The sequence below is a fragment of the Hyaena hyaena genome, unplaced genomic scaffold (assembly GCF_003009895.1).
Source record: "Hyaena hyaena isolate Hyena2069 unplaced genomic scaffold, ASM300989v1 scaffold_284, whole genome shotgun sequence".
NCBI classification, from domain to species: Eukaryota; Metazoa; Chordata; class Mammalia; order Carnivora; family Hyaenidae; genus Hyaena; species Hyaena hyaena.
Genome location: NW_024080913.1, coordinates 792,450 through 819,801, shown reverse-complemented (window position 1 = coordinate 819,801; position 27,352 = coordinate 792,450). Strand labels below are relative to the sequence as shown.

At 46.2% G+C, this 27,352-nt stretch overlaps 1 long non-coding RNA gene across 7 annotated transcripts; it reads right to left on the bottom strand.

The window, feature by feature from the left end:
* Positions 1-260: 260 nt before the first annotated feature.
* LOC120241270 lies at positions 261-27,088 on the bottom strand. 7 transcript variants are annotated; one of them, XR_005530856.1, is made up of 10 exons: positions 26,717-27,088; positions 26,048-26,170; positions 24,278-24,367; positions 18,936-19,082; positions 11,137-11,291; positions 2,910-3,052; positions 2,660-2,793; positions 1,707-2,037; positions 1,125-1,502; positions 261-559 (listed from the first exon to the last, which is right to left on the bottom strand). It is a non-coding gene; the product is annotated as an uncharacterized LOC120241270 (long non-coding RNA). The 7 variants fall into 7 exon arrangements; XR_005530858.1 differs by having other exon boundaries at positions 2,914-3,052; XR_005530857.1 differs by having other exon boundaries at positions 2,660-3,052; positions 11,137-11,294.
* Between the last annotated feature and the right edge of the window lie 264 nt (positions 27,089-27,352).

The following is a 27,352-nucleotide window of genomic DNA, read 5'->3' as shown; positions in this document are numbered from 1 at the left end:
TTCTGTAGCTCATGTAGAAGATGCTTCAACCTCAGGTTTGGGCTCAAAAATAAGGAATTTGATCTAAGTAGTTTTTTGGGGTTTTTTTGTTTGTTTGTTTGTTTTTATTTCTAGGAGAGACAACATGAGCAGGGGAGGGTCAGAGAGAGAGGGAGTCACAGACTCTGAAACAGGCTCCAGGCTCTGAGCTGGCAGTCAGCACAGAGCCCGACGTGGGGCCCGAACCCACGAACCGCGAGATCATGACCTAAGCGAAAGTCGGACGCTCAACCAACTAAGCCACCCAGGCGCCCCTTGATCTAAGTAGTTTATTAACACCTAACACTTATTATATAGGCTGAGCTCAAAAGGAAGCCCCCTCTTCCTTTTCCCTTTTATTTAGTCTTCCATTCCTTCACAAGGTGTCATGTCTGTGAGGGAGAAATGTGACCTTTGGTCCTGGGCCAAAGGATCGCACCCTTTCTGTTTGTGGCCAGCAGGAGGCAGAGTGACTTCTTTCCTCACCATTGTCAACAAGCATCACTGGAATCCTGCCGCTGCCAGAAGTTAAGAACTGCTTCTGAACATAACATAGAAAAGAAACATTGTCAAAGGGGAAACCAACTCACACCTGCCTCTCCCCGACACACGGCAACATTCACATGTGGTAGATTAGATCTGCATGCGCGTTTTGCCCAACTTTGAGTGGGAGCGTTTGCAGTGATATTCTCTCGAACGTGACTGGCTTCTCAAGTGAGCATAAGATAAACAAGGTCCAGGAGACCTAGATTCTTCACGGAACTCTCCATCTTCACGAGGCGCATTTTAAACTGGACTAGGCATGTTCTCAGCATCTGACTTCCTCTAAATTTTTTTTTTTATGTTTTATTTATTTCTGAGAGCGAGAGAGACAGCATGAGGAGGGGAGGGTCAGTGAGAGAAGGAGACAGGCTCTGAAACAGACTTCAGGCTCTGAGCTGGCATCAGCACAGAGCCCAACGCGTGGCTCGAACCCACAAGCCGCGAGATCATGGCCTGAGTCCAAGTCGGACCCTTAACTAACTGAGCCACCCAGGCGCCCCCATTCTTTCTCCTTAATCAGAAGTTTCCCAAGTACGTTTTCAGTTCCTCGGGATGTTCCTTACTTGCTCTCTTCTGCTTGAGCCGGGGGATATGGCGCCTCTTGGCCAGCAGGCTTTCTGAGCAGCGTGCTAGATGCTGAGTGGCCGGCTGGTGGAGGTGCATTAAAGACATTCCCTCCCGTTGTGGGGTTTATGGTCTTCGTGAAATAAAACATCTGCAAGCATTCACGTGCTTCAGCCTTAGAAACTCAAAGCTAGGAGCTCTGCACACCCAGGATGTTCCCTGTTTACCGGGGTTAGTCTTCTGCTTATACCCCCTTCATCCAATCCCAGGACCTCTTTTTGAGCGTATGTCTGCCGGGTGTGCGCAGCTGGGGGGTGAGCTCATGAGGCTGCATGTGGGATCATTTGGCGCAGTTGTGTTTTAATGCAGATAAGAAGCTGAAATGTAGAAATAAGTTGTTTAGAAGGTGGCAAAGTTAGTTTGCTGAAGAGACTGAGATCGTATCTAGGCTTTTACAGGACTTTTCCATTATCCCTGGCTTCCCTGGTCCTTAGTTCTAAGCTGTAGCCTTGAGGAATCCAGGGGGGGCCGAGAAAGGACCCGGGCTGTCTCTGTTTTAGGGTAAAGCCCGCCATCCTCACCCCTACTCCCAGGCCAGGCAGCCAGGACAGATGGCTCCGCAGGGCGGCAAACACCCCATTCTCCAGAGCGGCGCTGAGGGCTCTTGCACCCCTCCGGCACAGCCAAGTGATGGCTGTACTGACGGCCCCTCAGCTCGCCGATCTACGGGGTGGCAGGGGTGAAGTCACCGTTATTATCGTCCAGCAGTGTTTATTTTGAGCCGATGTGGCCCAGGCATGGAACACGCAGGCCGAAGAAAAGTAACTTGGAGCGTCCCCATTGAGAGGGTCTGCAGTCAGCAAGCAGTACTCGCACGGGCCACCCTCGGGCGTACAGTGCCCCCTACTGGGCCTGGAGGGGGTGTTAACAAGGAAAGACGAGAACGAGGACTTGACAGAAGCATACAAGTGAATGCAAGCTCGTGTAGTTCTAGGTAGAACTTCCCTCCTTCTAAGGGAAGGAGAATTGGGAGAGGGGTTCACTAAATTTTCTTAAAGATGGGGGGCTTCCTAATGATAAGGTGAGGCCTCCTGGGCTTGGGCAAGAATATTTCCTCTCCCAGGTAACTGCTGAATACTCCCTTTGCAATTAGAAACATTAGCTGTTGGGCAGATAGACAACGTCAGAGGTGGTGTTGCCATGAGGGGACTTGAAGCCTCGCTGAGACAACACTTCCGCATATAATGCAAGGACAGCATATGCTCACTGGGTGAGAGAATTCCCAGAAGGGAACATCCAAAGGGCTGGAGTCCTTCGGTAAATACTGGCGGTGGAGATGGAAATTGTCCAGTCTGATTGCTTAATAAAAGCCAGGAGTATGCCAGGTGCTGTGCTAACACAAGTGATATGTGGGTGCTTGCTTTTTCCACGCAAAGAAATCCTGCTAGGGCCTTAAACCTGGGCAGTACAGGCCTAGCTACATAGAGGAATGGGGATGAGTAAATAATAGTTGCTAAATGTTGTGAGATCTTACCATGTGTCAAGCCCCATGCTGAGCACTTAACACATCCTCAGCAGCCGCTCTGAGGAAAGGTCTTCCTGCTGCCCTTGGCCAAGGGAGGGAACTAAAGCAGTAACTTGCCCGAGTCATGGCTCCTGCGAACGGCTCTGCAAAGGGATGGGGAAGGGGTGGTCGGGGACACACACGGAGTGAGTACGTTCTGAAGGAGGAACGGGACTTCCCCAGAAAGGTAGGGTGACAAGGGGCATTTTGGTAGACACACCAACACCTAGAGAAAGAGGAGACCGTGTGGAGTCGGCGGTACTTCCGCAACTACAGCACCGAGTCCCAGGGAGTGGCTGGTACCAGGCCAACAAGGCGACGGGCCACGTGACAGGACGGGACAGGCAGGCACGCCCAGGGCCTCTGAGGAGACAGCAAAGAGGAGTCTGTATTTTAGGTAGGTTCCTGCCAGATCGTGTGGAGAAGGAATTTGAGAGTGAAGGACTTAGTGATGGACTGCATCTAGCGTCCCCCTGTCTGGTTTTGATATATTTTGCTAACTCAGACCAGTTTCTTAAGCTCTCTTTGCTTTCGTTTACTTGTGTGTAAAATGGGAATGATGTGGCCCCTATCATAAAGGGTGGCTGTGCTGGTTACACAAGGTAAGGTGTGTAAGCCCTTTCTTCAGGGATTCCAGCGGCACGTAAGGAGCCCTCAAGGAGCTTACAGACCACAGAGGGACAGAATAAAGATGCGGAGGGGCGCCTGGGTGGCTCAGTCGGTCGAGCGTCTGACTTTGGCTCTGGTCATGATCGCACAGTTCGTGGGTTCGAGCCACGTGTCGGGCTCTGTGCTGACAACTAGCTCAGAGCCTGGAGCCTGTTTTCAGATTCTATGTCTCCCTCTCTCTCTGACCCTCCTCTGCTCATGCTGTCTCTCTCTCAGAAATAAATAAAACATTAAAAAAATTTTTTTCTAAAAAGAATAAAGACGGGAAGACAAGACCATTAGAATACAAGAAAGGACAAGCACAAAATGTTCTGGAAGCACCCACCTAATTTGTGGAGGTAGAAGAACAGAAAAATCCCTTCACAGCAAGCAGTTTGTGAGCTGAAATCTGATACAGTAAGACTGTCCAGTGAGGGGTTCTGTCGGGAAAGGGGGAGGTCTCCCAAATGGAAGCACAGCACATGGCCAGATGCAGATGTAATTCATTACATTCTGGAAACTTAAAATAATTGAGAGTGGTGGTAGCATGCCATGCAGCAGGCGAGGCTAGAAACAGCTGGTGGGAAGCAGGAGTCCAAGCATGGAGGGCCCTTTGGACTTCATGCTGGAGGCAGTGAGAAGCACTGTCTATAAAGACTTAGCAAAAGAATGCCAGGAGTCAGATTGGCTCTTTAGAATAGTCTTTCTGACTATAGTGTAGGCAAGAGGTTGGAGAGGGTAAAATTGATGTATTTAGAGGTGCTGTCAACAGGGTGGAAGCTTAAGGGATATGGTGGCAGTTGTAAAGAAAAGATGATGATTCGATATGTGGCATGAACTTGAAGTAGCGATGAAACATTGAGCGAGTGGGGAATTCTGTAGTACACTCCGCTTAGTAAACTGTTCCCGTGGGCCAGTTATGAATAAGACAGCCCGTTGTGTTGCTACTGTACTTGGGCTAAATATGATTAGAAACTAGCAAACGCAAGGGCATTGGGGGTGAAGGAGTAGACAAATTCAAGAGATACACAGGAAACACGACCAACAGAACTTGATACGGGGTGTGGGACTTGGGAAGAGACAGGATCCTAATAAAAGATCCCCAGGTGTCTGGCCTCACTTACTGGGTAAAGGATGATGCCATAACCTAGAGAGAAACTACCACTGAAGGAGCAAGTTTAACAAGGAAGGTCGGGCATTCTGTGTGCAGAAAGAACGATACGGGGTGCTTGTAGGACATTCAAGAATAGATGACCCGTAAGTTACTGGACTTATGAGTCTAGAGGGTAAAGAAGAAACCAGAATTATGTGGATTTCATGGTACACTTAGTAAAACCATGGAAGTCAAAGCATATAAAGCAGAATGACTGGAGGGCTGACCCTGATGAAAGCTACCATGCGAAGGGAATAAAGAAAAGGGCCCAACAAAATAGAATTAGGAAGATGTGGTCCCCAATGACAGAGTTTAATGGAAGAACAAGTCAATAATGTAAAATGTTGTTGGAGGTTGATGAAGTAAGAAATTAGACTATCTCACCTATGTAATAAAAAGTACCCCTTGGGGCACCTGGGTGGCTCAGTTGGTTAAGTGTCCGACTTTGGCTTAGGTCATGCTCTCACGGTTCATGGGTTTGAGCCCCGCGTTAGGCTCTGTGCTCACAGCTCAAAGCCTGTAGCCTGCCTCGGATTCTTTGTCTCTCTGTCTGTACCTCCTCTGCTCGCACTCTGTCTCTGTCTCTCAAAAATGAATAAAGGTATTTTTAAAAAGTTTTTTTTTAGTAAAAAAAAGTGCCCCAAGGGGTCCCTGGCCGGCTCAGTCAGTGGAGCATGCAACTCTTGATCTTGCAGTTGTGAGTTCGAGCCCCATGTTGGGTGTAGAGATTAACAATAAGATCTTAAAAAAAGTGCCCAAAAATTTCAAGAAAGAAATGTACCACAACAGTGGGTAACTATTTGTCAGGATTATAGTGTACAGTGTATATGTTATGTCTGCTTTCTGTACTTTTCCAGATTTTGGAAATGGTGTATATTTGATAATTGGAGGCAATTTTAATTCTAAAAACAATAATAAAAATCACAAGGTGTTTTTTTAAAAATGGACTAAAGGGCAGTTGATTGCAAATCCATTTGATTTGGCAATTAGTAACCTTCTTGGGCCACCAGTATCAACAGATTGGTAGAGGTAGGGTCTTGCCTGTATAACCAAGTGATATGGGAAGGTTTTGTTTCAGGATGGGAACAGTTTAGGCACGTTTATTGACTTGAGTGAAAGAAACCAGTAGGAGTTAAAGCTCAGTAGAGAATGATGATAACTAAAAAGGGTTCTGAAGAAAAAGGAGGGGATGTAAATGAGTTCAGATGGATATGGTCAATTAAACATTTCAACGTACTATGAAGCACTTATGTGCCAGCCACTATGCAAAGTGAGGTGCTGGGGCTGGCTCTGTTGGGAAGCCAGCCAAGTAGGAAATTGGTCTCAAGCAGGAGATGTGTACTGCATCCTGCCTGATGCTCAAGGTGAAAATATAATGATGGGTAAACTCAGAGCTATTTGCGACCGAGGGTCGGTGATTGATGGGAGTCTTTCTCTGATGGCTTTGTTGTTCTTTGCGGATATGTAAGGTTGCTAGTTGAGGGGGAGATGAGAGTTGGGGGGCTTAACAAGAGTGGCTATAGTTTGGAAGAGAGATTGAAAGGGAGAGGAATGGAAGAGAACTGACAATGATAGTAAGTAAAAGAGTCAAAGAACAAGTGTCAAGGGCCTAACAGATTGGAAACCATGCATGCGTAACCCTTGGAGTGTGTAATGTACTGGAATGGTGCCAATCTACATTTCTGTTACTTTCTCTAGCAGCGCCCAGCCGCCTGGGTACAAGAGCAGAGAAGACGCATTATTGTGTAGCTCCTGGATCATGATCTATAGACACATGGAGTGGACTGAAAAGGGAATAAGGGGATGGAAGGTGCTGGGGAGAGACAGTTCAAGATGTCCACCCGATTCAGACGAGGTGAAAAACGAGGCCAAAGAAGGTATGATCTACTCTGGTCAAGAGAGAGGTCTTGATAAGATTAAAGAGCAGATGATTTAGAAGTGAAAGAAGTGACCAGGTTAGAAGCTCAGGACCTGTGGTCACAATGATGTTAGAGTTAAGATTTTAGAGTTGGAACTCTTCCATGTAATGAAATGGGTAGTAGGAATGGGCGTTCAAAGTAGGGTAAAAGTGAAGGTCATTAGAGTCAAAGAACAGAGGAGTTCCTACATCAGCTGCAAAGGTAGGTAGCTTGTGTATTTGTGGTTTTGTTGTTATCTCTTGTTAAACCCAACTGTCTTATAAAAGGAAGATTAAAGCAGTTAGCTTAGAAAACAACAACAACAACAGAGAACTATGGGCTTGGCATGTTGGGTCAGTAAATCAAGGTGTAGGAATCAACCCAGAGTTCTGCAGGACTGGGGAGGAGATGAAGCCTAGAAGTGACCAGGACTAGCAAAGAACATGAAGGAGAGTTTCGCCTGATGGCGTGAACTCCAAAGCAGGAGGAATGGCACGTCAGTGTCCTGGAAGAACAGTGGCCTGAAAATGACATTAAGGAGCTACGAGTATCTCAGTTTCCCCACTTTCCGATATCGGAGGTGGGGGAAACCCTCCAGGGCTGCAAACAAAGTGGAGTCTGAGGGGAAACGTAGGTGTAATTTGAATGAGTGAGTTGAGGGAAATTCCTCTTCAGAGTTTCTGCGTGAGATGTGAGAGAAGTGAGGGAGCGGAGATGAAGGGATAAGAGAGAGGGGGGAGTTCTGCATTTGGGGCAGAAGCCAAAGGTTATAGAGCCTGTGCAATGAATTCGCCTTGAGGTTCTCAACTTTGGTTTAAAAGTCGTTTGGTATCAATCTTGACTGAAGTCCCCAGAGGGTAGTGGAGCACAGTCTCCTCAGGCCTGCCTCTCAGGGTCCCCGGTGGTTGGGTAAGCATTCCCCCTCCCACAAGGCATCCTAGGAGAAAAGAGATTGGAGCAGTAGTTTGAACCGGGTTACAAAAAGGAATAAGTAGGCTAGACGAAAGCAAACAACCGGAAGAGGGGCCTTCATTCACTTCTTTCACAAGTATTTAGTGAACCCCGAGGGCTTTGTCTTATTTATTGCTATATCCTCACCATCAACAGTGGTACATACCAGGGGTCCTGGGGGTGGGGGGTGGCTCAGTTGGTTAAGTGTCGACTTTGGCTCAAGTCATGAACTCACAATTCATGAGTTCGAGCCCCGTGTCAGGCTCTGTGCTGACAGCTCAGAGCCTGGAGCCTGCTTTGGATTCTGTGTCTCCCTGTCTCTCTGCCCCTCCCCTACTCACGGTGTCCCTCTCCATCTCTCAAAAATGAATAAACATTTAAAAAAAATTTTTTTGAAAGAATGGTACATAACAGGTGTTCAATAAATACTTGTTGGAGAATTGTTCATTGTTACTCTATACACATTCAGAAAAAATTAAAGAGTTTGACCTCCTGCATGACGCTGCACAGCAGCCACAGCAGTAAGCAGAAAGCTGACCCCTCTGGTGAGAGAACAGCTTTGGAAGGCTACTCCCCAGACAAAGCTGGACGTCTCTCTGGGAAAAATTCGAGATAAGCCACATGACTAAGGACAAGAAAGAGCCAAATACTCTGTCAATGAAGGATAGCTTTTCTGTGAGACATTAAAATGTCTTATAACAGGAAGAACACTCAACGCTGATAACCACACTGTGGTGAAATGGCCCCTTCAGTTCAAAGAAAAGTTTTGATATAAATGGAGCTTTGGTGGCAGAGGCACTTAGTGTATTTAGATGGAGTTTTTTGAACCTTGTTTTGACACACTTATCATAGGTAGATACTAGAGATTAAAACATAATATGAATTTATAACTAAAATATGTAGTTGAAAAGCTCAAACTGAATAGAGTTTATACAGTATATGAACTTCTCTCAAATTATTCATATTAACCTCTAGGACTACAAACTCATGAACAAGCATTCTTTTTTTTTTTTTTTTTTTTTTAATGTTTATTTTTGAGAGAGAGTGAGAGCGTGAGTCGGGGAGGGGCAGAGGGAGAAAGAGAGAGTCCCAAGCAGGCTCTGTGCTGCCAGTGCAGAGTCAGATGTGGCGCTCGAACTCACAAATCTGTGAGATCATGACCTGAGCCAAAACCAAGAGTAGATGCTGAACCTCCTGAACCACCCAGGTGCCCCTAGAATATTTATATTTTAACGAGAAAGAAACATCTCAGGTATTAGCAGACCTGTTGGCAGGGGGCAGGAGTGAGTGGGTGGCAGAAGCAACTTACTGTTGCTAAAATTACCCCATGAGGAGACTACCCAGTCAGAGGCACAGAGAGAAGGCCTGGCATCAGTCAGTGACCATGAGTCCTGGCCCACCAGTAAGGTCCGTGTCTGAGACGCCTTTTATGCTTAGGAACGTCTGAGTCTCCTTCAGATTTCCCTATTTGCAATTCTGAGTCATTTTCTCGTCCAGTGACCAAAACTAGGTCTGCATATGAAAAATACTCGGAATCACAGTTTTTGAACTAAAGGGATATTGGAGATCATGCATTCAGTGTACTCACTTCACAGATGGTAAAACAGGGGCCAAGAGATTGTGCCTTTTGCCTGCACCGCCTTTAAAGGCAGCTTTGGGGGTGCCTGGGTGGCTTAGTTGGTTAAGCGTCCGACTTTCGCTTAGGTCATGATCTCACGGTTCGTGGGTTCAAGCCCCGCGTCGGGCTCTGTGCTGACTGCCAGCTCAGAGCCTGGAGCCTGTTTCAGTCTGTGACTCCCTCTCTCTCTGACCCTCCCCTTCTCACGCTGTCTCTCTCTCTGTCTCCTAGAAATAAACAAACATTTTAAAAAAAAAAAAAAAAGGCAGCTTTGCCGGCACCCAAGGCCACCATCTACAGAAGCCGGGTTCACAGCAAATGTGGGGCTCTGGCTTGTGTTTATTTTTATTAAAAGGAAACAAACGAGGTGTGCCTGGGAGGCTCAGTTTAGCGTCCTGTTCTTGATTGCAGTTCAGGTCATGAGCTCATGGTTCATGGGATCAAGCCCTACATCGGGCTGTGTGTTGACACCGCAGAGCCTGCTGGGGATGGTGTCTCTCTCTCTCTCTCTCTGCCCCTCCCCCGCTCGTGCACGTGTGTGTGCACGCTCTCTCAAAATAAGTAAACATAAAGAAAAAATAAACAAACTAAATGCTTGGGTGGGAAGCTCGAGAGGAGCTCAGGGCCCAGGTGCACAAGCCGGTGTCCCCGGGGTCCCCTCCAGGTGACGTGTGATGGCGCCCTGCCGCGGGTCAAGGAGAAGACTAACATGGGACCAGCCACGTTGTCCTGCGGACTTTACAGATGTGAGCGGCAGCCTCTCCCCAAAGTCCCGAGACATTGCCAGATGCTGTCGGGGTTCCCCTGGTTGAGAACCACTGTGCTGACTTAAGCAGGGGCTCCTGGAACTCGGTCCCGGCTGCATGTAACCCTCTCAGCCATGACTAACTCCTGTACCCTGCGCCTGGCTCCTCTCCCCGTTTCCCTCTGGGGCTGCCATGCCTTGGGCATGGGATCCTCCAACCTCTACCTCCGTGGCCCCGAAAGTGGCACCTGGGGTGAAATAGGAAGCAAAAGTTTCTACCCTCCCCCTTCTGAACCAAGGGGATCCCCCCTGACTGCACAGGAATTTACATACTTGGTTAAAATAAGACAAAATTTATGCGGGGCTTAGCTCTTAACTGTGACCGCTGTGAACCAAAGAGGGACCGGGGCCTCAAGCCCCTTTGCTATCTCAGGGGTGGGCTGGGAGGGGTAGACCAGGGCACACCAAAGGAATCTGCCTTTTGTGCACAATTTTCCTTTGACTCAGCAGCCTGTCTCCTCCCGCCCCGCCCCTCACCCAGCCACACTTATCCTCACCAGTGTGCATATTTAGACACTTGTGAGCCTGCATTGTCACAGGCAGACGGAAGGCACATGGTTGCTATAGAGATGTGTTTACACGCACCCTAGGCCAGGGCCCAGCCTGAGTCCAAGCGGTATGGACGAATGGCAGGTCTTGCTGGGACATGCATTTTTTGGTCATTTGCTCTTACCCTGCCTCTTCTATTCTCCACACGTTTTTTTTTAAGCTTTATTTATTTAATCTCTATGCCCAACGTGGATCTTGAGCTCACAACCCCAAGATTAAGACCTGCATGCTCTTCCGCCTGAGCCAGCCAGGCGCCCTCTCCACACCTTTCCATGCTGCTCGTTCCTGCTTTTAGATACCACTTCCCACTGACAGGTACTGCTCTTCAGTGTCTCCTTTGCCTCAGGAAGTCACAGTTTAAGAACAGAAGTACTTAACCTTTCTGAGCATCTGTCCCTTCGCCTGTAATATGAAGATAATTATCATACAAGCCTTGTATGGCTTTTGTTACAATTAATTAGGTATATGTGAAGAAATGTGGATCAGGGCTGGCAAAGTAGATGCTCAATAAACAGAATTTGTTCTGCCAAAATAAAATCCCACTCTGGGACACCTGGGAGGCCGCCACTGATGCCTGTGGAAATCTTGGCCTGTGCTTCCTCTGACGGTAGGTAAAAACGACCGTGGGAGTGCCCCTCATCCTGTGCGGCGATGGGAGGGCAGAACTGTGGGAGGGAGGAGGGTTGCTTTGGTTTCTTGTGTTTGTTGTGTTCAGCCGGAAAGCTGTTTGGGGGGAGGAGGCAGATATCTGGGCATATGATCTGTTCCTTTCTGCAATCTGAAATGAAGGACACAGGGAAGAGAAGACACAAGACACAGACTCACTCTTGCCTGGCTGAGATGGAAGAGAAAGGAGGCAGAATGCTCTCTGGGTCTTTGGCTCAGGCTGCTCCCCTCCCACAGACCCCCATCCAGGAGGAGGCTGGCTGTGTCTGTGGCAGGCTGAGGTCTGTCCCTGCTGTAGACTCTATGCATGATGTCTGCTGACATTTGGGGGCGGTGGGGGACAGACAAAAAATTGGTATTTTCTGAGACAGAAGGCAAGTAGTCCCCCACTCCCCTCCCAGGAAATGGGCAAGATTGCTCGTCTTCAGCTTGAATTTAGTGCAGAGCTGTGTTCCAGCAAGAGTTCTCAGCTCCTCCCAACCCACTGAGGAAACAGAAGAAAACATTATGCCCTCGTATATTCACCTCTGTTTTGCCTCAGAGGATACATATTACTGTCCTGTTTCGATTGAAAAAGGCCTGGAGAGATAAATACTAAACCGAATTATAGTCACTTTGGGGAGGTGGTTAGGGAAGGGATAAGGGGAGTGGGCTTGAAGGTGGTGATCAGGGAAATTTAGTCTCATCTGTCATGTTTTGTTTTTTCCAAGAAGAATATTTATATATTGTGTAATTCAAAATTAAATTTTAGGGGCGCCTGGGTGGCTCAGTTGGTTAAGTATCAACTCTTGATTTCAGCTCAGGTCATGATCTCACTGTTTGTGAGTTCAAGCCCTGCATCTGGCTCCAAGATTACAGGGCAGAGCCTGCCTGGGGTTCTCTCTCTCTATCTGTCCCTCTTCCGCCTGTGCACTCTCTCTCTCAAAATAAATAAACTTTTTAAAAAATTAAGTTTTGAATTAAAAGATTATATTTTACAAACCTTTAATGAAGCTCAGAAAGGGTAATTTATGGGGCGCCTGGGGGGCTCAGTCGGTTAAGCGTCTGATTTCGGCTCAGGTCATGATCTCACAGTTCGTGGGTTCAAGCCCCGCGTTGGGCTCTGTGCTGACAGCTAGCTCAGAGCTTGGAGCCTGCTTAGGATTCTGTATCTCCCTCTCTCTCTGACCCTCCCCTGCTCAGGCTGTCTCTCTCTCTCAGAAATAAAACATTTTTAAAAAAGGGTAATTTATATAAGGCCACTTGGTAATTGACAGACTCTAAAATCCATGGAAGCTCCACTGTACTACAGTGCTCTACATTCCTCCTCCTGGAGAACTAGGTTTCGAGCCAGGAGGGAGTCGTGCCTTTGCTCACAGGAAGGTGGAATCATTGTGTAGCCTTAGCTTGGCTTTTTTTTTTTTTCTTCTTCTCAATTACTAAAGTGGATCATGCCCAGACCATGACTATGTCAGAACAACTTTGCTGACTACCCTATGAGTTGGCCTGTGAAGTATGACTGAATCACAAATCCTCAGGTAGGAAACAGGGAAGGTTATAAAGCAGGATTAATGGGGACACCTGGGTGGCTCAGTCAGTTAAACAGCCAACTTCAGCTCAGGTCAGGATCTCACAGTTCACAAGTTCGAGCCCCACGTCAGGCTCTCTGCTGACCGCTCAGAGCCTGGAGCCTGCTTTGGATTCTGTATCTCCTTCCCTCTCTCCCCCTCCCCCAACCATGCTCTGCCTCTCTCTCTCAAAAATAAACATTAAAAAAGTGGATACAAGGAAATTTCTTTGGAGACAACTACTGCTGTGCTGTGAGCCATACCAGATCCTGAGGAGAAGCAGTGGGGGACACTTCTCTCTCCTCCTCAGGCCCAGAAAGACAGGCCTCAAGGGCCCACTGAAGCATTTGATATCAGTCTCTGGGTAGAGGCTGGTCATTGGACTGTATGACTCACAGGAAATTCAAGGCAAAGGTTAGCTAATAACAAAGCCTGAGGTAACCAAGGAAACAGCTACATTTCGGAATTAACTGCACTGTCTTCTGACAAAAGGTCAAATATACATTAATCACATGGACCACATACAGAGCTGGTTTAAATCCTACTCAAGAAAATTTGTGGGGGTGCCTGGCTGGCTCAGTCAGTTGAACATCCAACTCTTAATTTCAGCTCAGGTCATTGCCCCAGGGTCATAAGATTGAGCCCCACGTGAGGCTCAGTGGGACAGTATGGAGCCTGCTTGGAACGCTCTCCCTCTGCCCCATCCCCACTCGTGTTCTCTCTCAAATAAATACTAAAAAATTAAAAGCTTAGACTTTCTTTTAAAAAAAAAAAAAAAAGAACTCTGTGGAAGCACAGTGGGATTCTGCACAAAGCGTTCTGTATAGAAGGGGCCTCTGGAAAACAGGACGAGGAGAGGGGAAGTGGTGGCCACAGACACACAGTGCGTCATCTGGATGTCCTTTCAGCGCCAGGGCGGCTGACGTTGCTATTGGAAAGGGCCCCCTGGGAAGCCTCTGGTGCATCCGTATAAGTGCCCACGAGACCACCAGCCTTCAGTACCAGCCGGGCCTCGAACGCATGGCCTCTGCTCCGGCCTGGAGGCGTCAGGCTCCGCATCCAGGAAGCAAAGAAGGCCATATAGCAAAAGGAGAGAAGCCAACCACCCTTCATCCACAGAGGCAGGCTGTCAGGCCGCGCTGACCCACAGCCAGGGGGCGGAGATATTCTCCCCTAGGGTGAAGACAGGTGTGTTCATTAACATATATATGAATTGCATATCTTTTGCTTTAAGTGATTGCAAGAGATGAAATGATAGGGGAATGATGGAATTTTCATCCATGTCAGAGGAAAGGCTCTCCCACTAAAATTTTGTAGGGGGAGACAAAATTTAATTTTTGATTTTTATTACATCCATCCAGCTGGTACTTGTTCAGGATTCCAGTTATAATCATCTTTGTATTCTTTGAGGCATTTAATTGGCACTCATGGAATTGAGACTACACTTTCCAGGTTGTAGTGTGCCAAAGTACCTTTGAAAAGTTAACATCCTCACCTTGACAAGACAACGTGAAAGAAAGGAGTATTAGGGATTTGAGGTTTGGCAAATCTGGCTGAGACCAAGGGAATTTAAAATAGACTCTTTGGGGGCACTTGGGTGACTCAGGCAGTTGAGCATCCAACTCTTGTTTTCAGCTCAGGTGATGATTTCCTGGTTCATGAGATCGAGCCCCACGATGGGCTCTGGACTGACAATGTGGAGCCTGCTTGGGATTCTCTCTCTCCCTCTTTCTCTGTTCCTCCCCCCTCATATTCATTCTCTCTCTTTCTCTCATAAATAAATAAGTAGAGTGTTGTGGGGTTTTTTTAATGTTTATTTGCAAGAGGGGGACAGAAGATCTGAGTCAGGCTGAGCCCACCAACCACGAGATCATGACCTGAGCTAAAGTCAGACACTCAACTGACCCACCCAGGTGCCCCTAAAATAGATCTTAAAGTTAGTTGGAACCTTGAATATCATCTAGTTCCAACTAATTCCTCTTGAATTAATCTCTTCAACAGCATCCATGACAAGTGATCAGTCTGTCTTGAATAATTCCCAGTGTCTCGAAATTTACTATCATCTTCACCCTCATTAAAACTATTCACGTATTTGAGGACCACTTCTCTCTACACTGCACTTCACTAGTCTAAACATCCTTCCTTGCTCATTATTTCTCCTGGATTTGATGTGGACTCCTGGCATGACGCTGGCTGCTTTCTGGAAGAGCTCAAATGTGTCAATGTGCCTGTCTAACTTTGGTGCAGATGTGGCCTGAGCCAAGGAGAACTAAACCGTCACTTGCTTGGTTGTGACATTGGACTGTAAGAGCCTTCGGTGTCCTTAGATTTTTCTTCACTGCCTACCCTGTCACACTATTGACTCATTAAAACTAAATAAAACCTACAGGTGTGATTGTGGAGTGGGGAAAGGTTGTTTTAATTTGTTAGGACTTAATGTTAACATATGAATTCATTTACTTTAGAAAGCATGTAAATAGGGATCAAAATCTTCATTAAAAAAAATTAAAGGGCCGCCTGGGTGACTCAGTCAGTTGAGCGTCCAACTTCGACTCAGGTCATGATCTCCCAGTCTTATGAGTTCGAGCCCCACGTCGGGCTCACTGCTTTTGCGGAGCTCACTGTTGTCAGCACAGAGCCTAGCTCTTCAGATCCTCTGTGCCCCTCTCGCTATGCCCCTCCCCTGCTTGTGCCTCTCTCTTTCAAAAATAAGCAAACAAAAATGTACAGGGGCGCCTGGCTGGCTCAGTCAGAAGAGTGTGTGACTCTTGATCTCAGGGTTGTGAGTTCAAGCCCCATGATGAGTATAGAGATTACTAAAATAAACAAACAAACTATAGACAAATCCCAAGTTTTCTTTGACCATTATCCCAAATCCTGGTCCTTTGCTTTGAGAGATACATTCTGTTTGATTTTGGTTATGTATCCTTCCAGACTTTTTCCTATTTATTTACAGGGATATATATTTACATGTGGAAATAAGTAGTTGTAAGGGATTTTTAAAACATCAGTGTATGGGGCGCCTGGGTGGCTCAGTCGGTTAAGCGTCCAACTTTGGCTCAGGTCATGATCTCATGGTTTGTGGGTTCGAGCCCTGCGTTGGGCTCTGTGCTGACAGCTGAGAGCCTGGAGCCTGTTTCAGATTCTGTGTCTCCCTCTCTCTGACCCTCCCCTGCTCAAGCTGTCTCTCTCTCTCTCTCTCTCTCTCTCTCTCTCTCTCTCTCTCTCTCAGAAAGAAACAAAACATTTAAAAAAAATTTTTAAATAAAAATATAACATCAGTGTATCCGGGGCACTTGGGTGGCCCAGTCAGTTCAGGATCTGAGTCTTGGTTTCAGGTCATGATTTCACGGTTTGTGGGTTCCAGCCCCAAGACGAGCTCTGTGCTGGCGGCGCACCTCTGCTCCTCCCCTGCATACACGGGCTCTGTCTCAAAATACATAGTTTCAAAAACAAACACATAACTTGTACCAAATGGTTTGTATAATTCTAAATCTTTTTTCACTGCAACACATTTCAGAGAACTTTTCACATCAGTACATATAAAGCAATCTCCCTTTTTATAACTGCTTTATAGTATCCTACATAGAATGGATGTATCATTTTAACCATTCTGTTGCTATACACAAATTGTTTCAATTTTTTTGTTATTACAATGTTTCATGGAAAATTCTTTATGTCTGGGGTGCCTGGATGGCTCAGTCAGTTAAGCATCCGACGACTTCAGCTCATGTCAGGATCTCACAGTTCATGGGTTCGAGCCCCATGTCGAGCTCTGTGCTGACGGCTAGCTCAGACCCTGGAGCCTGCTTCAGATTCTGTATCTCCCTCTTTCTCTGACCCTCCCCTGCTCAAGTTGTCTCCCTCTCCCTCCCTCTCTCTCTCTCTCTCTCTCTCCCTCCCCCTCCCCCCTCTCAGAAATAAAATATTAAAAATTTTTTAAAAAATTCTTTATGTCTACTAATGTTATACAGGAGTATTTGGGGGGTGAATATTAAGAGATCCAATTGCTGGGTCACAGAATGTATACTTCTAAAATTTTATTATATACTTAAAAATTGCCCTAAACTGATCTATACTCCCACCAAACTTATGAGAATACTAGGCCACTTACCCATATTTTGCTAACACTTGGTGTTAGCAGCCTTAAAATTTGCCAATAAGAAAGATGAGTGAGTTATCTCCTATAATATACACACATATACACATGTATATATAGGTATAAGTGTGTATGTGTGTATGTATATGCCTTTTGTATGGCCTCTTTTATTTTTTTAAGATTTAATCTTTTAAGTAATCTCTACATCCATTGTGGGACTTGGAACTCACAGCCCCAAGCTTCAGAGTCGTATGTTCTTTTTTTTTTTTTTCAATTTTTTTAATGTTTTTTATTTATTTCTAGGAGAGAGAGAGACAGCGTGAGCAGGGGAGGATCAGAGAGAGAGGGAGACACAGACTCTGAAACAGGCTCCAGGCTCTGAGCTGTCAGTCATCACAGAGCCCGACTTGGGGCTCGAACCCACGAACCGCGAGATCATGACCTAAGGGAAAGTCGGACGCTTAACCGACTAAGCCACCCAGGCGCCCCAAGAGTCGTATGTTCTACCGACTAAGCCAGCTGGGTGCCCTTATGTCCTCTCTCTCTCTCTTTTAATGTTTATTTATTTTTGAGAGAGAGGGAGACAGAGGGTCTGAAGGGATCTCTCCACTGACAGCAGAGAACCCTATGGAGGGCTCGAACCCACAAGCCATGAGATCATGACCTGAGCTAAAGTCAGATGCTTAACCGACTGAGCCACCCAGGCGCCCCATGTCCTCTATTTTAATTGCCTACTTTGCCTGTATTTCTGTTCAGTCTCCTAATTTTCAGAACATATTATTCTATATCTCCTACGTAATGTACATATGTACGTACACACACACACACACACACACACACACACCCCCTTTGTGCTACACTTTACATTTAATCCATTTAAACTAAGTCTTGTGGAGCACCTGGGTGGCTCAGTAGGTTGAGCATCTGCCTCCTGATTTCATCTCAGGTCATGATCCCAGGGTCGTAGGATCAAGCCCTGTTGAGTGTGGAGCCTGCTTGGGATTTTCTCTCTCCTCCTCTGCCCCTCTCCCCTGTTCTCTCCTTCTCTATATAAAATGAAAAAAATAAAAATAAAAACCCTAAATCTTGTTAGATTTGGTCTAGCCTACAAGATCTCCTTGCATTCTGATTCTGCTCTCCCAACAATATATTCATTGTCCCTCCCATATTCTTTCTGTCTCCAACATGAGATCACCTGTCATCAATGTTCCTTTTTTTTAAATTAATTTTTAAAGTAACCTCTACACCCAACATGGGGTTCACACTCACAACCCCAAGATCAAGAGTCAGATGCACTATCGACTGAGCCGGCCAGGCACCTGTCAACAATGTTGTTAACTAAACCATTTGTACAAACGTCGAACAGGACAGCTCGAAGCTCAGTGCCTGGTGGAATGTACTACAGACCTCTGTTAGTAATTGATTATGACTGGGATTCTAGATAGTGCTCGCACTGCCTTTTCGCCCGACAGCAAGGAGGACCTCATTCTAATGGACCTGCAGCTTCGGGCCCCGTTGTCACACTTCACAGAAGAGAAGTCTGAGTTCCATGTCCCAGGCCAAAAGGAGAGAACTTGAAATCAAGTTGTAAACCAAGTTTACTGTCCCTTCCCTGGGCATCAGTCATCTGGGTCAGCTTCTCTAAGCATCTGCTTCTGCCCTTTCAGAACCTACGGATCTTCTAAAAACTTAGAAAAGTGTCATTCACTATTCAATTTTGTATCGTTAAGTTTGGGCCAACTCCAGCTCTGGTCTCACAGACCCTTCGCTTTGTCCCCTGTGGCTTTGCGTCCCTCCTGTGCTCCTTAGGTTCCACGGACAACCATCTAACTCAACACACCTCTGCCACACCCGCAATTACCTTTGTCTTTTGTTCTTTGGTCCCAAGTACCTCACCACTCCCCAGTTTTAATGAATCTAATCTTTATGTTTGTTTATTCAAGAAATATTTATCAACTGCCTACTGATGTGCCAAGAGTTTTAGGTATTTTCTCTACTTCTGCTTACTGGCTGCTGCTTTTTTTAGAAAATTTTTTACATTTATTTATTTTTGAGAGACAGAGTGAGACAGTATCAGCAGGAGAGGAGCAGAGAGAGATCGAGACACAGAATCTGAAACAGGCTCCAGGCTCTGAGCTGCAAGCACAGAGCCCGACGCAGGGCCTGAACCCATGAACCCGTGAGATCATGACCTGAGCTGAAGTCCAGTGCTCAACTGACTGAGCCACCCAGGTGCCCCTACTGACTGCTGCTTTATGGAAGAGCAGTCGTGGGAGTCAGAACTGATACCCATGTGTAATTTCCAGCCTAACCTGGCAGTCCGCGCGGGAAGAGACTGCTTGTGAAGTTCCTACAGCGCTTCTCCTCAGGCACCGGTCTGTAGTCCTAGCCTCTGCCTCTTTCAGACCACCTTGCGTTCCACCCTAAAAGGAATGGCTACCGCATCTGTATCTTCTTGCCTAGTTAAATAAAGAAGAGATGCCCTTATAGAGGCTTTGACTTTGCCCTCCTACCTGTCTCTTCTGGAATACTGGTGCCCTATCAATTGTCCCTTCTCTCTTCTTTACAATTTCTTTCATGACAGAAGATCATTGTCCCTCACCTACAAATATGTTTGAATCCCTCATTTAAATGTTTTTTAATGTTTTTATTTATTTCTGAGAGAGAGAGAGAGACAGTGTGAGCAGGGGAGGGTCAGAGAGAGAGGGAGACACAGAATCCAAAACAGGCTCCAGGCTCTGAGCTGTCAGCACAGAGTCCGACGCGGGGCTCGAACCCATGAACAGTGAGATCATGACCTGAGCCAAAGTCGGACGCTTCACTGACTGAGCCACCCAGGCGCCCCTAAATGTTTTTAATGTTTATTTATTTCTGAGAGAGAGCGCATGTGCAAGCAGGGGAGGAGCAGAGAGAGAGGGAGACAGAATCCAAAGCAGGCTCCAGGTTCCGAGCTGTCAGCACACAGCCCGATGCGGGGCTCAAACTCAGGAGCTGTGAGATCATGACCTGAGCCAAAGTCAGACACCTAACTGACTGAGCCACTCAGGTGTGCCTGAATCCCTCATTTAAAAAAAAAAAAACCTTACTTTTTTCTTAAGCCCAACCCCTCTTGGTTCCTCATCACTCTAAAATTTTGAGGGGTTCCTAGGTGGCTTAGTCGGTTAAGCATAGGACTCTTTTTTTTAATGTTTATTTATTTTTATTTATTTTTTGAGAGACAGAGGGAGTGAGAGAGCACCAGCAGGGGAGGAGCAGAGAGGGGGGAGGGGCAGAGAGAAAGGGTGACAGATCCAATGCAGGCTCTGTGTCAGGAGAACCCAAGTCTGATGCTTGACCAACTAACTGAGCCACCCAGGTGCCCTGAGCATCCGACTCTTGGTTTTGGCTCGGGTCATGATCTTATGGTTCATGAGTTTGAGCCCTGCATTGGGCTCTGTGCTGACGGTGCAGAGCCTGTTTGGGATTCTCTCTCTCCTTCTCTCTCTCCCCCTCTGCTGCTCATTCTCTCTCTCAAAACAAACAAACTTGAAAAAATAAAAGATAATAAATAAATTTTTAAATTTTCAACTACTATTTATTCTTTAACCCAGTGAAATTCAGCTTTTGCCCTCATTAATTTACAAAATCTATTCTCAAAATGATGTAATTGCTAAGTACAATGGCCTATTTACAGTCCTTACCTGAATTTTTTTCCTCTCTTGCCTTTTGGGGAACTCCTAACTTTCTACCTTCATACAGTCAATAATTGTTTTTCTCAGAGCGCCTGGGTGGCTCAGTCAGTTGGGCATCTGACTTTGGCTCGGGTCATGATCTCACACTTGTGGGTTCCAGCCCCCACATTGGGCTCTGTGCTGACAGCTCAAAGCCTGGAGCCTGTTTCAGATTCTATGTCTCCCTGCTCCTTCCCTGGGTGCACGCGCGTGTGTGCTCTCTCTCTCTCTCTAAAAGTAAATAAACATAAAAAATTTTTAGAAAATAATAATACTTGTTTTGTTTTGTTTAGGCGAGAGGGAGCATGAGCAGGGGAGAGGGGCAGAAGGAGAAGGAATCTTAGGTGGGCTCTACGCACAGCACAGAGCTGGACATGGAGCTCAATCCCACAACCCTGGGATCATGACCTGAGTCAAAATCAAAAGTCAGACACTCAACCGACTGTGCCACTGGGGTGCCCCATATGTATTGATCACCTTCTGTGTGCCAGAAAACAGCAGTGGCAATGCAGACCTAGGCTTGTTCTCACATAGGGCGGGAACACTAGGCTTGTTGCAACGTAGCAGGGGAGAAGGGTGTAGGGACACCACCATTCAACAGAGAAGCAGACTTCCATTCTAGCAGCATAACAGACCCAGTACTCTGACAACTATTCCATGATAAAACACCTCAAAACACTAGCTCAGATATAAAAGGCAAAAGCATTATTCCAAAAACATAAGGCTGCAGTTGGTGGCTGTTTGAGAGACATCTGCTAGCCCCCTGTGACGAAGCTTCCATCTTTATGGCTTCTCAGGAGACAGCAGATGAAGCCTAGGGCTTGCGCCAAAAGCACAGCTGGCTGGAATGCCCCTGACTACACTGCCAGTGAAAGGGTAAACCAGAAAACACCCACCCCGGCAAGGGAGACACAGAGAAACATCCTTATCTCAGTCTTGGCTCACCAACTCACCAGCCTCCAGACCATGACCTGCGCCTAGGTCCCATGCTTAACCCATTGAGCCACCCATGCGCCCCAAGCTCAGATTCTATTTTGAAGTAATTTACAAGTTGGTAGTATCCCCAGGCACTTGAAAGAAACAAACACAAATCCTCTGGAGGAAAGCACCTTCAATCCAGACCTCAAAAGTTCCCTAAATTTCCTTCAAAAATGAGTTCACGGGGCGCCTGGCTGGCTCAGGTGCTTAACCGCTCTGACTTCAGCTGGGGTCATGATCTCACAGTCCATGAGTCTGAGCCCCATGTGGGGCTCTGCTGACAGCTCAGAGCCTGGCGCCTGCTTTTTTCTCTCCCTCTCTCTCTGCCCCTCCCCCACTCATGCATCTGCTTTCTCTCTTTATCTCCCCAATTTTTAGCTGAGCACAAGACACTCAGAGCAGAGACTTACAGGGACATGTGGGTGGCTCAGGTGGTTAGGCGTCGGACTCTTGATGAAGCTCAGGGTTCGTGAGATCAAGCCCCGCATCAGGCTCTGGCTGACAGTGGGATTCTGCTTGGGATTCTCTCTCCCGCTTCCTCTGCCCTTCCCTCTCTCTCTCCCAAAATAAATAAATAAACATTAAAAAAAAAAAAAAAGAACAAGGACTACACTTCATAGCCTCCCTTGCAGGTAAGAGACCATGTGACTAATTTCTAGCTAACAGGATAATGACAAAAATGGTATGTGACTTACGGGAAGTGTCATTAAAGGAAGCTAGACACCCTTTTCTCCTTCCTGCCAGTTAGAATGCAGATAACACGGCGGAAGCTAGCCATCTTGGACCATCAAGTAAAAGAGTACATATGAAGATACCAGAACAACATGGCAGAAGAAATAGGAATCCTGATCACAATGGAACTACCATGCCAACTTTGAGCTCTGGAAGAGAGGAAGAAGAATGAATATTGGAAAAGGCAACTAGCAATGTCTGTTACACCTTCTGAGAGCCTAGTGAATCCCAGTTATAGGCAACTTTAACCTGTGGGGACTAGGGCCTGAAATTATGATCCTGAAGGCAAAGATGACAATTACAGTGCTGTGATGGGAGGGGAGGAAAACAGTGGTGTTGGAGGCGTGTTGCGGAAAAGTACTGATATGCAGTAAGAAGTGGAGAGAATGGCCAACTAAGCCAGAAGTTCAAATGATGATTTTGACCAAAAAACAAAAAACAAACAAACGAAAAAAACCCAGATCAGGCAGGTCATGACTTTGCAGTTTGTGAGTTCAAGCCCCGTGTCAGGCTCTTTGTTGACAGCCCAGAGCCTGGAGCAATCTTCGGATTCTGTGTCTCCCTCTCTCTCTGCCCCTCCCCCACTTGCACTCTGTCTCTTTCTCTCTCAAAAATTAACATTAAAAAACAAACACACACACACACACACAGAAAATAGGAGACCAGGGCACCTGAGTGGTTCAGTTGGTTGAGCATCTGACTCTTGATTTTGGCTCAGGTCATGATCCCAGGGTGGAAAGATGGAGCCCCGTGTCTGACTCCATGATGAGCATGGAGCCTGCTTAAGAGTGGTTCAGTTCGTTGAGCATCTGACTCTTGATTTTGGCTCAGGTCATGATCCCAGGGTGGAAAGATGGAGCCCCGTGTCTGACTCCATGATGAGCATGGAGCCTGCTTAAGATTTCTTCTCTCCCCCCTTCTGCCCCTCTCCCCTACTCTTATCTTTCTCATTCTCTCTCTCTCTCTTTCTCAAACAAAAAAGCCCCAGGAGATAAACATTTTAGTGTGTTATCAAGAATAGCCATTAGAGTGGTGCCTGAGTAGCTCAGTTAAATGTCTGACTCTTAGTTTCAGCTCAGGTCATGATCTCACAGTTGTGAGTTTGAGCCCTGCATGGGGCTCTGCGCTGACAGTGTGGAACCTGCTTAGGATTCTCTCTCTAACCACTCTCTTTGCCCCTCCCCCACTCATGCTGTCTCTCTCTCAAAAATAAATAAACTTAAAAGAAATAAATAACCATTAGAGATTACGGTTACAGAGGGGATTGTTTAGGAAAAATTATGCACACCTTATAAATAAGGCCAGGGGGCGCCTGGGTGGCTCAGTTGTTTAAGCATCCAATTTTGGCTCAGGTCATGATCTCACCGTTTGTGGATCTGAGCCCCTATTCGGGCTCTGTGCTGACAGCTCAAAGCCTGAGGCCTCTTTAGGATTGTGTGTCTCCCTCTCTTCTCTGTCCCTCCCCTGCTCCCACAGTCTCTCTCTCTCAAAAATAAACATCAAAACAAAATATTAAAAAGTTAAGTAAATAAATAAATAAATATACAAGGCCATGATCTTTTAATATCATGCTAGAGCACTTTTTTTAAAATTTTGTTTAATGTTTTATTTATTTCTGAGAGAGGGAGAGAGACCACGTGAGCAGGGGAGGATCAGAGAGAGAATGAGACACAGAATCTGAAGCAGGCTCCAGGCTCTGAGCTGTCAGCACAGAGCCCACCGCAGGGCTCGAGCGGACAACTGTGAGATCATGACCTGAGCCAAAGCCGGCTGCTTAACCGACTGAGCCAGTCAGGTGCCCCTCTTTTTTTTTTTTTTTTAAGTTTATTTATTTTGAGAGAGAGCACACACCTGAGAGTGAGAGAAGGGCAGAGAGAGAGGGAGAGAAAATCCCAAGCAGGCTGTGTGCTGTCAGTGCAGAGCCCGACATGGGGTTCAGTCTCATGCCTCTGAGAACACGGCCTGAGCCGAAATCAAGAGTCTGACACTTCACAGACTGAGCCTCTCAGGTACCCCAATGCTAGAGCATTTTCAAGTAAATCCACCTTTGGGTCACCAGATTATCTTGGGGAATGTAATTTTGTTTGATTAGCACCCTAAAGTTTTACAACTTCAAATTTAGAGGGTAATGTGTAGAAAACTAAGAAGGTGCAGGGATTTTGTTCTAGTATACTAAAGAAAATAACCCCAAAGTTAAAGTTTATTGCCTGATGGGACATTAACTGCTTTTGTACCTGAGCATCCTTCTTCAGCAGTTCTTTCCCTGATAATATAAATCTCAATTTGTCATCTTCATGGAAACAGTTTTGTCATTCTGTTGATTTCTTCATTGTTGAGGTAAATAAAAGTTTGAAATGTGGAAAAAAAAAAGAGTACGGTATAAAGAAAACATAAAGCTTAAAGGCAAAAGATTAGCCTCACCTTAGTGGAAGGGAACAGGGTGTTCCCGTAATTCTGGAAATTTCTATGTGGAGAGGCTTCCAAAACTCAAGTTTATATATAGGGCCCAAGAACCAAACAAAACCAAAAACATGCTTTACCAGGCTGAGGAATAAGAGAGATGAGTAATTAAGAGAAGCAATAAGGATTAGAGCATTTTTTTCTTTACAGACAGGGGAAGGCAACATGAAATATTAAGTATGCCCAGTTTGAGGCCCCAAAAGACTGCAAGAATAAGCCTATTAGGATACATCTTAGTTCCTGCACGGAGACCTGGCTTGTTCTATTTTAAAAGAAATGATGTAAATGAATTCTCTGAAACAAAGGCACATTTTGAAGAGGAAATGTGCTCACAGTTTGGGGAAGTTTCAAAGGAATTAATACATGCCTACAAAAAAATATTGGCACAGTCACGATGTCAACATTGCTATTCATTTCAGGGTCAGGGCTGTGGCCAAAATAGTTACCCTAACAACAAGAACCATTCTTGTGTACACAAAGCCAGAGGTTACTCTGACTCTGAACAATACTAGGGATCAGAAGTCCTGAGTGAATTCAAATTCCCTGAGGACAGGACCTTCCAAATATCCTGGAGACACGCTGACTCCTTGCCTCTAAACTGCACAGACCTCCTTGCCTACTGCTGAGATCAGTGAGCAGTCTACAGGAGTCTGGAAGGTGGTCTACCTGTTAATCTTGTGTAATACAGATGCCTACATCATGAGCATGTCACACACTGTTCTGTCATCCTCTTAGTCATCAAGCACTATAGACCTGCCTCCACAGTGTCTCTCCATGTCATCCTTTCCATTTCTACCACTATCACCAAAGCACAGTCCACCTATAATTCTTTCCTATCATACTGTAGTACTTCCTGATTTATTTGCTTCCAATCCTTTCTCCCTCAATCCATTCTAAAACCCACAATTAGAATATTAAACCTGAATTATAGCATTGATCATGGTACCCTAGTGAGCACCGGATCCCAACTGCCTAGAAGAAATATGTTCAAAGCTCTTCAGCCAACTTTCAAAGCCCTCAATAATATCACCCATCCCACTTTTCTAGGCTTTATAGACCCCATATTAGTAAACATTCAGATTCATCCATTCAACAATGGAGTGTCTAGGCATGGCTAAGGTTACAAAGGGAAACACAGTAGCATCAAGTGGAAAGCCAGTGAAGAGATGAATGAAACTGAACAGTGGCCAGGGTGAAGAAGGAAAACCAAGAGAGTGCATGCCCTAAGAGAGACATCGTTTCAAGAATGGAATGATCAACCCCATCAAATACTGTGCAAAAGTCTAGGGCGCCTGGGTGGCTTAGTCGGTTAAGCGTCCGTCCGACTTTCGCTTAGGTCATGATCTCGCGGTTCATGGGTTCGAGCCCCGCGTCGGGCTCTGTGCTGACTGCCAGCTCAGAGCCTGGAGCCTGTTTCAGTCTGTGACTCCCTCTCTCTCTGACCCTCCCCTGCTCACACTCTCTCTCTCTCCTAGAAATAAATAAAAAACATTAAAAAAAAAATACTGTGCAAAAGTCAAGTAAAATGAGAACTACAAATTGACCTCTAGAATTTGACCATGGGGAGGTCACTCATGACGAGAATGGTTCCAGTGGAATGATGAAAATGAAGGCTCGACTGGGATGGGCTCAACAGAGTAAGTTGGTAGGGAGGTTGAAGATGCCTGCTATAAAGGAGAGCATCAAAGAATTGAGTTTCTAGGGAAGGCTTTTTGAAGATCTGAGAGAGCACATCAGGTTGGTACGTTGGTAGGAATGAATGGTTCGACAGAGAGAAACTGATGCAAGAATATCAAGGGATAGACTGCGAGTACTTGAGGCAAAGTGGGATCCAACGCGTAAGTGAAGAGGCTGATCTGAGAGAGCAGGGAAGGTTCATTCATTTTAACCACAGGAAAAGCAGACAGAATGGGGCTAGGAGTAAATTAGTAAATTCGGTGGGGAGAAATGGAAGTTTTTCTCTTCTAATTGCTTCCATGTTTTCAATGCACAAGTGAAACGGCTGAGAATGAGGAAGGGAGGAGGGAACACTGGAAGTTTAAGGACAGACGGGCGAGGTGTGCGGTAGTGGACCTGGACCACAGGAGAGTGAATGGACTGAGGAAATGTGACAGGAATGCTGACCACTGGAGCTGCCTGGCCACCAATGTAAAGCGAAACCTGCAATGCATTTCCTTTTTCAACCTCTGAAGAATAAAAAAATTTGCACTTACTGTTTCCTCAATCTCTCTCCTCTTGACGATCTGGTAAAATTGCATTCTAGAAAGCCCACAAGAAAAGCTACTTCTTCCATAAGGTCATCTAGCTCTCCTAGCCCCCAGTGATTTTTCCAACCTCTTGACTCCAAAAGGAAGTTGCCTCTTACAGAGCATATATTTCATTCGGCATGATAGTTACTGCTGTACAAGATCATTAGTTTTTTAGACAAATCACTTCTTATTCATTACCACCACAGGTTATTTCTCTCCATCCTCTCTGCCACACGTTGTAAAATCTCCATGGTTTTAGGGCTTGCCCAGATACTTAAGTGGTAGGGGTGGTTATTTTTGAGAGAGCGAGCAAGCATGAGTGGGGGAGGGGCAGAGAAAGAGGGTGACAGAGGATCTGAAACGGGCTCTGTGCTGACAGCGGCCAGGCGATGCGGGCTCGAACTCACGAATTGTGAGATCACCACGAGAGCAGAAGTCCGCGGCTCAACCCGCTGAGCCTCCCAGGAGCCCCAAGAACCCGTATTATCTAGGCTGTCGTTCCCCAGCCATGGCATAACTTCTTCATCCCCTTTCCTCTCTGAGTCACTCAATGGGTAAGACTTTGGTACCGGGAAGAAAAAAAAAAAAAAAACCTCCGCC